General features: G+C 37.9%; 1 long non-coding RNA gene and 1 pseudogene across 2 annotated transcripts in view; both read right to left on the reverse strand.

Annotated features, from left to right (window-relative positions):
- LOC309640205 overlaps positions 1 to 9,322 on the reverse strand; it is a 47,514-nt pseudogene extending 38,192 nt beyond the window's left edge. Inside the window, exon 1 of the transcript XR_014268684.1 lies at positions 9,224 to 9,322. The product of XR_014268684.1 is annotated as an uncharacterized misc_RNA (transcript). The remainder of the gene's footprint in view (positions 1 to 9,223) is intronic.
- Positions 1 to 13,333, reverse strand: part of LOC309656546 — a 499,488-nt gene that overhangs the window by 414,391 nt on the left and 71,764 nt on the right. The gene's annotated exons all lie outside the window — the stretch shown is intronic.

Here is a 13,333-nt window from a genome sequence, read left to right on the forward strand (position 1 = left end):
CCACCTCAAGAAACAAGAAAAATCTCAAACAATCTAACCTTACACCTAGAGGAACTAGAGAAAAAAGGACAAAAAACCCCCAAAGTTAGTAGAAGGAAAGAAATCATAAAGATCAGAGCAGAAATAACTGAAATAGAAACAAAGAAAACCATAGCAAAGATCAATAAAACTAAAAGCTGGTTCTTGGAGAAGATAAACAAAATTGATAAACAATTAGCCAGACTCATCAAGAAAAAGAGGGAGAGGATTCAAATCAATAAAATTAGAAATGAAAAAGGAGAAGTTACAACAGACACTGCAGAAATACAAAGCATCCTAAGAGACTACTAAAAGCAACGCTAGGCCAATAAAATGGACAACCTGGAAGAAATGGACAAATTCTTAGAAAGGTATAACCTTCCAAGACTGAACCAGGAAGAAATAGAAAATATGAACAGACCAATCACAAGTAATGAAATTGAAACTGTGACTAAAAATCTTCCAACGAGCAAAAGTCCAGGACCAGATGGTTTCACAGGTGAATTCTCTCATTTAGAGAAGAGCTAACACCCATCCTTCTCAAACTCTTCCAAAAAATTGTGCAGGAAGGAACACTCCCACACTCATCCTATGAGGCCACCATCAACCTGATACCAAAACCAGACAAAGATACTACAAAAAAAGAAAATTACAGACCAATATCACTGATGAATATAGACGCAAAAATCCTCAACAAAATACTAGCAAACAGAATCCAGCAACACATTAAAAGGATCATACACCATGATCAAGTGGGATTTATCCCAGGGTTTCAAGGATTCTTCAATATACACAGATCAATCAATGTGATACACCATATTAACAAACTGAAGAATGAAAACCATATGATCATCTCAATAGATGCAGAAAAAGCTTTTGACAAAATTCAACACCCATTAATAATAAAATCTCTCCATAAAGTGGGCATAGAGGAAACCCACCTCAACATAATAAAGGCCACATACGACAGAAAAAAAAAAAAAAGATTAATGGTAATATTTGATGTGCTGCTTCAGCTTCTTGCACCTCAGCATTTTGAAATGAAGAGCCAAGTAGCAATAATTTTTAATAGACCGCATGGTGGATCAAGGACGAATTCAATCGCATATTGTATTGGGAATATAGCCAATATTTTATAATAACTTTAAATGGAGTATAATCTATAAAAATTTTGAATCACTATGTTGTACACTTAAAACTAATATAATATTGTAAATCAACTATACCTCAATTAAAAAAAAAAAAAAAGGTAGAGTGACCAGACATCCCAATTTGTCCTTGACAATCCAGATTTATGCCTGTGGTCCCAGTATAATGTTAATGGAAATCCCCTTTCAGTATTAAAAGTTTCCTAGTTTAGATAATAAATTTTATATTCACCTTACCTAAGAGACATATTAATCAAATGAACTGTATTGGCATAGTTGGGATATTGTTAAAAATTAACCAACTGTAATAAAACACTTGAATGCTGAAAAAAAAAATCAAACAAAAAAGGATGAATTCAATTTTGCTTTACTTGCCTGCTGAGAGATTTCTTGGTCTCAGTCAACTAATAATAGTGAATTTGACTGAACCAATACTAATAGCATAAAAAATTAGTAAAGAAAATTATCATGCAGTTGTCATCAACACTGAAACAAACATGGCTGTTATCTATTTGGCATCATACTTTCCCATTTGTGATCTGTGAATCTCAGAGGAGAAACTGAGAACTATTGTTCCCAGAATCCCCTTCCCTAGATGGTTCTGGTTAGAGTCTGCCAGCTACAGGCACTTATGTGACATTGGAATGGGGAGGAGCAGAAGCTACTACTCTCCCAGGGTAGTGACAGATAGATGCGTAGGCTGAGAGTAGACATGAAGTTCACGGTAGCTTCTGGATGAGTTCTTTGCAAATTACCCTCTTTGATCCCATAAACAATTGAGATGGCCAGCAGTGGATGCTGGAGAATTATTTGATTTGGTGCTGCAAGCTTATACAGTTTGTAGGAGCTTCCTGGAGATTCTTGAGAAAAACAGAGGCTTCCAAGAAAGTTCTCAGAGCCAACCACCTTGGCAATGCAAACTGAGGTTATTAGACCAACTTCCCTGATCTTTAATTTCCCAACTCTTCCAATGATTGTGGAAGTCTCTAATTCCCACATTAAAACCCTTCATATTTAGTGTACATAGAATACCTCTGTTTTTCTATAGGTACTTTGTTTAATGCAATGTGGAGGTTACTATGCATTGCCTACACTGTTTTGATAGGGTGTTCAAAAATTACTATGCATTGTAATATAGTAATAGAATTATTAGCCAAAGCCAACAAAGCATATTACGTATGAGAGCTTTTAAACTACCCTATCATGTACTTACACAATGTATTAAGGCAAGATGGAGTAGGAGCTGTAACTTTTAAAAAGAATGTTTAAACAAAACAAAGTCTTAAAAACTTTTCAGATAAAAATATTAACATAGCAGGCCTTATAAAACTAAATACTGGCTGCTTTCAGAAAAAGTAACACATATGCTGAAATCTCCTAAAGAAATAAAACTGATATGCCTCAAGAACACAAATGTTTCTTAGATAATAGGTGCTAACTATTCTCCATTCTACTGTGGATGTAAACTTTTTAACCTTCTTGATTTGTATTGTAAAGTGCTTTCTAGACAGCTTCTAACAGCCCATACTCCTGCTAGCATTGTTTGAGAATGTCCATTTCACTATATCCTTGCCTACATTATGATCATTTTTTCAACATTTTAACTAGTGAGATTGATATAACATTTGAAAGAAAGTTGTTTCCCTTGGCCTTTGAGTCACTGGCATTCTAGGTAAGAAAACACAAATCTAAGAACTAGGAAACATAATATTATTCTTGGTTCTGTTGTGGATTTTTCAATCTGGCCAAATATTTATGTTTTCCATTTAAAAAAAGAGATTAAAAAAAGGACTGTTAGTTCTCACTCTTCTTTCTCAAAATAGTAACATATAAAAAATAAGAACAGAGCACTGACAAGATGGTACCACCGATGCAGGTCTCTCCGCTCCTCAAGCTTGGCCGCTACTCTGCCCTGTTCCTCAGTGTGGCCTACAGAGAGAGCCAAGCGCTGCAATTACCTGAAACCCAGGCAGAAGAGGAGAGGAGGACAGCAGCTGAGGAGAAAACGAAGCAGGATGAGCTGAAACGCGTTGAGAGAACTGGCAGGAACCCGAGAGGATGGCATATTAAAGTGAGCCTGCATTTCTCCGGAGCAATGTGGATGAGTAAAGCTTTCTGTGCTGTATGAAATAAATAAATGAGCGAGCAGAGAAAGTCGATAAAGTTAAATATGCTAAATTGATAGTGAATACTAATTTGCTTATGCTTTGGTTCAACATTTGTTGAGACCCGTTAGATGCCAGCAGGTATAAGGAATCGGGACTAACTCCAGAGACCTCACCCGCTGGTGGGGGACGTAGACTAACAATCAGGCGACAGTGCAGCGCCATGTGCCTTTATCCAAACCATTTGGGCCACAAGTGTTTCAGAAGCAGCACTATTTGTGGATTTTTAGAAAGGTAAGACAATACATGTTACGTGTAACATGTAACATCTCCCGATAGAGCCTGAGGCAGCCTCCTATGCGCGAATACAGCAACATTTCTGTTGTAAAACAATGTTATAAATAGCCTCATGTCCGTTCTGGTCAGATTTTGCTGCCAATAAGTTTTGGCACCAGTTATAAAATAAACTTTTGGTTTTCAGAACTTTTTGGATTTTGGAATTGCAGATAAGGGACTGTGGACTTGAAAAAATGGTGTCACATTCTAGGAGAGAGGTAAGAACAGAGTACTATGGAAATGTATGTGTATGGCACCCAACCCAGACTGGCAGGGGGCAGGAAGGTGAGTGGAGAGAAAATAGAGGTTGGCTCATAGGTGCCAATGAAATGCAAATATTTTATTGTATTATAGTTCCAGGGAGATTAGAGAGAAGTGGAGGAAGAGATGATTGTCTGATGATGAACTCTGACAGACTGTTTTTGAGTTTTCTTACTTTACTGTTGTGTTACAAAGTTAACAATGAAAATATTATTGTCTGGTCTATTCAATTTCCTTACTGATAGATAAAAAAATATTGCAAACAACATGGGAAATAGCAGTACTTCATTTGAACACTCAGCTATTTCTTGCAAGTCTATGCTAGAGTTCAAGGTTTTTATACTTTCTCACACCGTTCTCTCTCTGGTCTCTCTGGCCTCAGACAGGCTGTATGCTACACCACCATACAGAAATGGTTATCTCACTCTCATGCCTGAAAACCTTTAAGAACTCCCCACTGCGGGGGGAAAAAAATCTATATTGCTGTCTCTCTCTCTCCATATATGCTGTAGAGACCAGGAATGGGTCATCAACTTACAAACAAACTTGAGTAGCAGCACAAATACAAGGAAGCTTTATGAGGGTGGCAAGCTTGGACAGAGGAGCAAATAGGACAAATGCCAAGCTCAGGAGAGATGTATGAAGCAACATGAGACAGGCCAGTCAAGAACTTAACTCTGAAGATGCTTCTTGGAACTGAAGTGTATGGAAAGCAGATCTAGAACTAGAATCCCTTTAATATGGGCCTAGAATATCTCAACGTGTGAAATATTTACATGTGAAGAGTCACTCTAAAGTTTGTTTTGCTTAATATTTTTAAGATTCTGCTTTTCCCAGCTTACTTGCACAAATTATTTGCACTATTTTTCAAGGCAGCCTTTCCTAAGTACATGCAAATTCAGGACCCGATCAAGTTATACATTAGTCAATCAAAAGTATCCATTGGGAATCTATTAAAAAAGTGACCAGCACACGAGAGAAATCTTGAAGGTAGTCATTAGAAAATAGAATCAGGGAAATTTGAACCAGTATGGTTTTACTATATTGTCTTATCATCTTATTGGATATAAAAAATATTTTTTAAAATCCTAGAAAACTATCAAATAGTTCAATAAGTAGACTACCTTTAAAATATTTAAAAGCTTAAGGGCATTCCTTAGTTTCCACATGGCAACGTATTTACAAATACAAAGTACAAAACATCATCTATTCATTTTGCCTAGCTGGGACAAAGGGCACTGAATATTAAAGCTTCAAAAATGGTCATTTGAATTGTATTATGACTATGCAAACCAGAGGAGCTTGGCTAAACACGAAAAATGCAAAATGCTTTTCATTTCTTGTTCCTTTACTCAAACTCTAAGATGAAGGCAAGGATAGAAAGAAAGGTATCTAATGTCTCTTTCCCATTTCCTTTTCATACACCCTAAAATATGATGGACCCTAATTCTGCTAGAGTAATGCCTCCCATCTCTGGATACAATATTTACCTAATTGGGAATTTATTTCAGTGACAATTAAAAAACAATCTCTTCCATATGGAACCTAATTTTCCTGAAATAAGGTTGACATAAACCTTTGATTGTGAGTATACTGGAGAGGTAGGGGGTAAGGAGGAATTAAATTCCTTCTTTGTGCAAACATAGGACTGCACTCCCTGAAATAATCTTATAATATTTGAAGACTGGTATAGCCCTGCAAGATAGGTTTTAAAGATTAGGAAAATAAGGCTCAGAGATGGAACTACTAGCCCACATGGAAGACACAGTTCATAGAAGGCCCAGTCAAAACCAGAATTCAGATCCTTGACTTCCTGCACAGTATGCTTTTATATCATATATGGTAGGAAATGCATTTTCTCAAATGCATTCCCTCATGCATTCATTCAAACAAATATTTATTAAGTAGTGATTTAGTCTTTATTTAGTAGTACCTACTGAATGTCAGACACTGCACAGGAGATATAGTAGTAAACAAGTGATATAATAATCCCTGACCTTATAGACTACATTTAGGCAAAGACAGAAAATAAACAAGAGAAATAAGTAAAATATATAATGACTTCATTGGTGGAAGTACTGCGAAGAAAGATAAAGCAAGAAGGGAGCCAAGGCACAAAACAAAGGGAGACTGTAAGTTTAAATAGTTTGGTTAGAATAGCCACACTGGCAATGGCATTTGAACAAAGACTTAAAGGAGATGAGAGACTGGACATGTGGATATCCATCTGAAGAGCATTTTGGGAAGGGAAACAAGTGCAGAAGCCCTGAGTTGAGAGTGTGTTTAGCATATTCAAGGAAAAGCAAAGAGAGCCATGGCTGGAGCAAGGGGCAAGGCAGATAGTATAGGAGATTAGGCCACATTGTGTAGGACTTGTCTGGTTTTCATTCTAGGTGAGGTTGGAAGCCAGTGGAGAGTTTTCTTGTTTTCTTGCTTTTTTTTTTTTTTTAAGTTGAATCTTTTGTGGTTATACATCATTTCATAGTGGAGGGTTTTTTTAAAAATTTTATTTATTTATTTTTGGCTGCTTTGGGTCTTCATTGCTGAGCGCAAGCTTTCTCTAGTTGCGGCGAGCAGGAGCTACTCTTCATTGCAGTGCATGGGCTTCTTATTGTGGAGGCTTCTCTTGTTGCGGAGCACAGGCTCTAGGTGCGCAGGCTTCAGTAATTGCACCACGTGGGCCCTAGAGTGCACCATTTTCTGTAGTTGCGGCGCTTGGGCTCAGTAGTTGTGGCACATGGACTTAGTTGCTCTGCGGCATGTGAGATCTTCCCGGACCAGGAATCGAACCTGTGTCCCCTGCATTGGCAGGCAGATTCTTAACCACTGCACCACCAAGGAAGTCCCTGCCAGTGGAGGGTTTTGAGCAGGAGATTGACAGGATGTAAATTACATTATAGTTGTATCATGTTGGCTGCTCTTTGAGAATAGTCTGGAGATGCGATGGTAGAAGAAAGAAGACTGGTTAGAAAATTTCAACAATAATCAAGGTGAAATGTGGGAGAGGCCAGAGTTACAGAAGAGAAAGTGTTGATAAGTGGTTAATTCTGGAGAGATTTTGAAGGTTGAGTCAACAGTATTTCTTGACCATTTGGGAATGGGTATGAGAAATGAGGAAAGGAGTCAAGGGTGGTTCCAGAGTTTTTATCTGAGCAGCTAAATGAGGGAGTTGTCATTTACTGAAATGGGGAAGGCTGTATGAGTAACAGATTTGTGAATAGACCAGAGAATTCCGTTTTAGACATGTTGAGTTTGAGGTAGCATCTAAGACATCCAGGTAGAGATCAAGAAGGGAGTAGTATATACAAGTCTGGAGTTCAGGCAGGAGGTCTGGACTGGAGATATAAATTTGGGGGATCGGTAGCTTATATGTGATATTCAAGCTCAAAGACCGAATAAGGTCACCAGGGGAGTGATTATGGATAGAGAAGAGGCCAGAGGACTGAGCTCAGAAGCACTCCAATGTTTAGAGATTAGAAATTTGAGAAAGAGCAGTCAGTGGAATGCAAGATTAACTATTTCAAATGCTGCTGCTTGCTTAACTGAAATAAGGATAGAAAACTGGCCACTGCATTTAGCAATGTGAATATCATTGGTCATCTGATCAAGTGCAGTGTCAGTGGAATTCTGGTTTGCCTGAGAGGAGTGGGTTCAGGAGTGAGGGGCAGGGGAAAGGAGTGGGAGATGGCCCAGTGTCAGTTCCTATGCATTTGCCTTGATATTTCTACATGGTTGTTAAGTATAAAAAGTGTTTTAGAAATTATAACAATAACTTTTTATTGAATGCCCTTTATATTATAGGCCCTGAGCTATGCACTTTATACATTTAAAAAAGAATAATTCCTTGCAACAAAATGTAGTTTACAAATGAGCAAAGTGATGATTAAAGAGGTTAAGTAACTTTCCCAAGGTCCCATGTTTGGTAAGCAGCAGAGTTGGAATTTGAGGTTAGGTCTGTTTGACTCCAACCCTTCATCCTTAATCTATGTATTATGTTGCCTTTAAATATTACATAGCCACGTTACATAGCCAATTAACTATTAAAAAGCCACATAAAACTGATTCTTTCCTGAGGTTAAATACTAACTTGGAAGAAAGAATCCAGAAAGGTAAAGGAAGCTCCTCTCTCCTTGTTGCTTAAGGTATTCTTAGCCTCTGGCAGGCATACCAGGCAGAACTGAACAGGGTTGTACATCATTTCAGCTGTCAGCCAACTCCCAGCAGTTCACTATATATGAAGCCCTCTTCAATATAAAATGGCTTGATAAACCAATTTGAGCAATATGGTTAAATTCAAATAACAACTTCCTTTGGAAACAATTCAGCCCTATGGCCATTAATGAAAAAGGAGAACCGTGGTATGTCTGTAAGTCCAATAAGCCAAATATAAAGAAAGTAGTTTGTTTTCTTATCTGATTGTCCATTTGCATGAAAAACAATGATATGCCTCAGCAGAGGAGGGTTTGTGGTAAACTGGGAAAGACAAATCTCATAAAACCCTATAGGCCCACTCCCTATCCACACCCTCCATTCCATTTCGACTGGTATTTTAATTGACCCTCAGACTCAGCTATTGAACCTTCTGGCTTGGGCCCAGTGGCATAAGAGGAAGGTAACATCAAACAGAATTGTGATGGAACTCCACATGGCTATTAAGAGAAACGCCTGAGTATCATAATTGTCTCTGTTCCGAAAGCCTGAGTTTTATAATTCTGTTACATCTTGGCCCAAAATGAAAGCAAGAAAAATGTTAAAGTATCAAATAGACGTTTGTTAGGAACTAGTAAAGAAAATTATATCAGCTGGCTTTGTATTTTTTTGTGTGGTATTAGGAGGAAAAAAGCCCACTGCAATTCAATATGATAATCACATATTAAGACAAGAAAAAGAGAAGAGGGCTTCCCTGGTGGCGCAGTGGATAAGAATCCGCCTGCCAATGCAGGGAACACAGGTTCGAGCCTTGGTCCGGGAAGATCCCACACGCCGCAGAGCAGCTAAGCCCGTGCACCACAACTACTGAGCCTGAGCTCTAGAGCCCGTGAGCCACAACTACTGAAGCCTGTGCACCTAGAGCCCATGCTCCACAACAAGAGAAGTCACCGCAATGAGAAGCCCGCGCACTGCAACAAAGAGTAACCCCTGCTCGTCGCAACTAGAGAAAGCCCGCACACAGCAGCAGAGACCCAATACAGTCAAAAATAAATAAACAAAATAAATATTTATAAAAAAAAAAAAAGAAAAACAGAAGAGCTAGTGAAAACATTTGGGGAGTTCTGAAAAGTTTACAATACATTACATTACATTTTGTTTACCTTTTCATTGCTACACGGTCATGAAAGTGTTTCCCTGACTTACCTGGCTGCTCCAGCATATACAGAGCTGGGCAGGAATTTTTTCATACTTCTTTGCCAGCTAGAGAACATTTGGATGAACCAAGACCTCCCCTCTGGCTAATGGTCAGTAGTCTTCCAAAATATGTTTACTTTTTTTTTTTTTTTAAAGGTTTATTTATTGATTGATTGATTGATTGATTGCTATGTTGGGTCTTCGTTTCTGTGCTAGGGTTTTCTCTAGTTGCGGCAAGTGGGGGCCACTCTTCATTGCGGTGCGCGGGCCTCTCACTACTGCGGCCTCTCTTGTTGCGGAGCATAGGCTCCAGACGCGCAGGCTCAGTAGTTGTGGCTCAAGGACCCAGCTGCTCCGCAGCACGCGGGATCCTCCCAGACCAGGGCTCGAACCCGTGTCCCCTGCATTAGCAGGCAGATTCTCAACCACTGCGCCACCAGGGAAGCCCAATATGTTTACTTTTTAACAACAATCTGGTAGCTTTTGAGGTCTTGAGAAAGGATAAAATGCAACCTGTTAGGACTCGGGGAGGAGGGAGAGGAATCCTTGAAATATAAAGATTTGTCATATTTATAATTTACTGATTTCACAGTTTAATGTGAGAAAAGGCAAAATGAAACTATTATGATTTAGTTAAAATAACGGATTACATTTACGCTTAGCTGAGGCGGTTCAGGAAAATGTGCACAGAGCCCTCTGACATAAGACTTCCTCTTACTCCAACGTCCTTGCTACCCACCCCCCCCGCCGCTCTAAAGCAAGACACCCGTTGACCTCATTTGTTTCCAAAATGGCTATTTTTTAAAAAATGAAACTGTTTCTCATTGAAAACTTTTTACTATATAGCTACATAATAAAAACTCAACCATCAACGTACGTAAAATATATACACGCAGTGAATTCAACTCAAGAAAATTTCCCAAAATATTCATATAGGTTGTTTGGGACTAGACAGACAAAACAATAGCTAATTGAATTTTTCCCTTTCACCTAATTGTTTTTGGTCTTGGAAAGACATAGGCAGAGCTTGGCTGAACACCAGTCATTTATTTTCTATAGCTACAAAGAATTCACCTTGCCCAGAGTGTGCTAGAATAAAGAAGTTCAAGTTGACATTAGAAATAATGCTACTAGTGATAGCATTTTAGCTGGAGAAAAAACTTTCTGGGATTCTACAAAATTGTCTATAGAAAAAGAAGAACTGAAAAATGGGATGAAATGGAGTTTGTCAGATACATAGTACATAGGTTGAAAAAAGATCATGGACACAAACTTATATAAAACAAGAATATGAAACTACTTATAATAAATGAAAGAGAAGGAAAGACATGGCCATACCTGAATTAAGATCTCTACTTCTTGATGTCATATATATAAAATCAAATCTCGCACTTAAATATGCTAGAGGACTAAATAACTGGTTGGCTTCTGCTTTGCTCTAAGCCGAAGACAGCGTACAGTGGTTGGGGAAAAGCTTGTAATTACCGTTTCTTTTCTTCATAAAATACAGCTCATTTCTTTTCACTTCTCAGGAAAAAAAGTACCAGATTTTTTAGGGCTTTTTCCTCCTCACCTCATCCCTAGACCCAGTTTAAGCCTTAATCCTCATCCCTTCAAAGAGTGCAGCATTTCAATTCATTTCAAAGCATTGGATTGGTGCTGATGAGAGTAGGACCAAAATAAAAAAGAGATTAGCTATGCTGAGAAATGCCCATTGTAAGTTCTGCAAGAACAGTGAACCAACCAGCCAGCATATATTGAAGTTGCTTACTGCTGTTTACAGGAAATTGTACAAAGCACGGTACTGGAACAGAAGGGAATGGGGCATATGCCATAGACTTTGAAGATGGAGAAAAAATTTATGTGTAAAATAAATTAAGGACCCTCCAAAGAAAATAAAAATTAATACATTCAAATATACATGCTTCACACATACACACAAACTGAGCAAATAAAAAAACTCCTTAAAACCTAATTTGAAAATACTATAAAACCTTATTTTGGCAGTTACAGTGTTCTATTCCTCTAAAAGAGTGATAATAAGTTTTACGCTATGCCCATGACAGCAAAGACAATTAATTGTTCCAAAGATCTGACCACTAAACAGTTTTTAAAAATATGAAAATAATTACATCAGCGTATGGACTCTGGAAAATTTCTTCTCTGGTAATAAGGTCAGATAGACATTTCCTGTTTCACATTTCTAGTACACTTTGTCTTTTATACAATAATAGTATGAAACAATAGTTTGGCATGAGTTCAATGCATACTAAGAAATGCCCTGGCCCTTGAAGGCTGGGATGAGTCAGCCTCAAATGGCAAAAATCTCAATGACGACAAGAAAGGCAGACTGTCTGGGGTGTGGTGGCTCTAGAGAATAAGATTCAAGGAGCCAACCCATCTAGATTTCAATCTTTGATGTTTCTTGACCAGTGAAGAGCTCTTATGTTTAACAGCTACATGTACACAGCATTTAGGCTTGTGTCTACATAACCTGGCTTTTTTTTTTTTTTTTAATTGTTTGCAAGGCAAACCTGCAATACAGAAAAAGAATGAGTTGGCATTTCCTCTTAAATTGTTAACCCAGATTGGCCATTGCTTCCACTACTCAACCTCCTGCTCTTGCTTTAAACAATCCAGGTGACAATGAGCTCTTTCCTACCCTTCACCAAACCTTGCCACCAACTGGGAATCCTTACCCTGTATCCATGGGCCTTTCTTACCACTACTTTGAACACCATGAGACAGAGCCACCCAGCACTGGGCCCCTCAGAAACTTGGTAATTCACACACCCATCTTCTCTGATGCCAAACTGGGATCCTCAGTACATGCTGGCATCAAAACAACTCGTGCCAACTTGAGAATATTTAAGCCAGTCATTTCCAATGATATCTCTCATCTCTAATCTTCTGTTACTCAGTTATGGAAAGTAGATGAAGAAAGCATTCTAAAATAAAGCAGAGGATGTAAGTTAACAGTGGGACAAGCGTACAGAGTTAGGAGGGGCAGAATCTGAGCTGAGAAGTTACAAACTGGAAGGAATGACAATGGGGGAAAAGGGTAGGCAACTGGGAGGAGGTTGTCTTTCTTCCAGTGCCAGAGAATGATAGGGATGAGAAAGCTGGAGGTCCTCCTTGACCAAGCCTTCTCCTTCACTCTCCACACACAACTCATCATCAAGTCTTCCTTGTTTTTTACTACAAGGGATAAAACACCTGCTGTTTTCTTTTTCCCCCAAATAATAAAGTTTTATTTATTTATAAATAATACATATCTATTTTTAAATTTCAAAACAATATAAAAAGATAGACAAAAAAACTAAAAATCATCTCCAACCCTACTACCCAGAAATAAGCACTGTTTTAATATTTAGTGGAAAAGCCTTATAGATATCTCTATACACACACGTGCACACTCCTGAACACACATACAATTTTATAGAAAGTGAGGCATGTTATACAAGGAGTTGGGTAACATTCTGTTTTCACTTAACAGGTCACAGGTATCTTTCTATTTCAGTAAGTATAGTTATACACAATCATTTTTAATGGTTGCATAACATTCCATTGATGGGGATATGTCATAATTTATTTAACAAATCTTTCATTGACGGAAATTTTTTTCAATTTTGACTGTTATGACAGCACTGATACTAATACCTTGTACATATATATGTGCTATTATGAGAGTTTCTTTACTAATCTGATAATGAAAAATAGCTCTTGTTCTTTTATTTCTACTTTTTGATCTTTGGTGAGGTTTTAGCACTTTGTAGGCCAATTAGATTCTTTGATACATTGCTGTGTCCATTTTTTCTGTCTGAAAGCTTTTTATCTTACTGAGGCATAAGACCTCTTTGACTATTAGAACTACCAACCCTCTTATCTTTCATATCATTCATGTGTCACAAGTTTGTTTTTTTTCCAATTTGTCCCTTGCTTTACAAACAATTTTATTATGTTTTTGCTGAAGTATTTAATTTTTACATAGTCAAATTTCTTTCTTGGTTTAGTCCTGCTGATTTAATTTCCTACTATTCCTACCAGCACTAACCTAAATCAGATGCTTTATCATCTTTCACCCAGATAACTATAAAAATCTGAACTATTCTCCCTGAT

The sequence above is a fragment of the Balaenoptera physalus genome (genome assembly GCF_965194825.1).
Source record: "Balaenoptera physalus genome assembly, chromosome: 1".
NCBI lineage: Eukaryota > Metazoa > Chordata > Mammalia > Artiodactyla > Balaenopteridae > Balaenoptera > Balaenoptera physalus.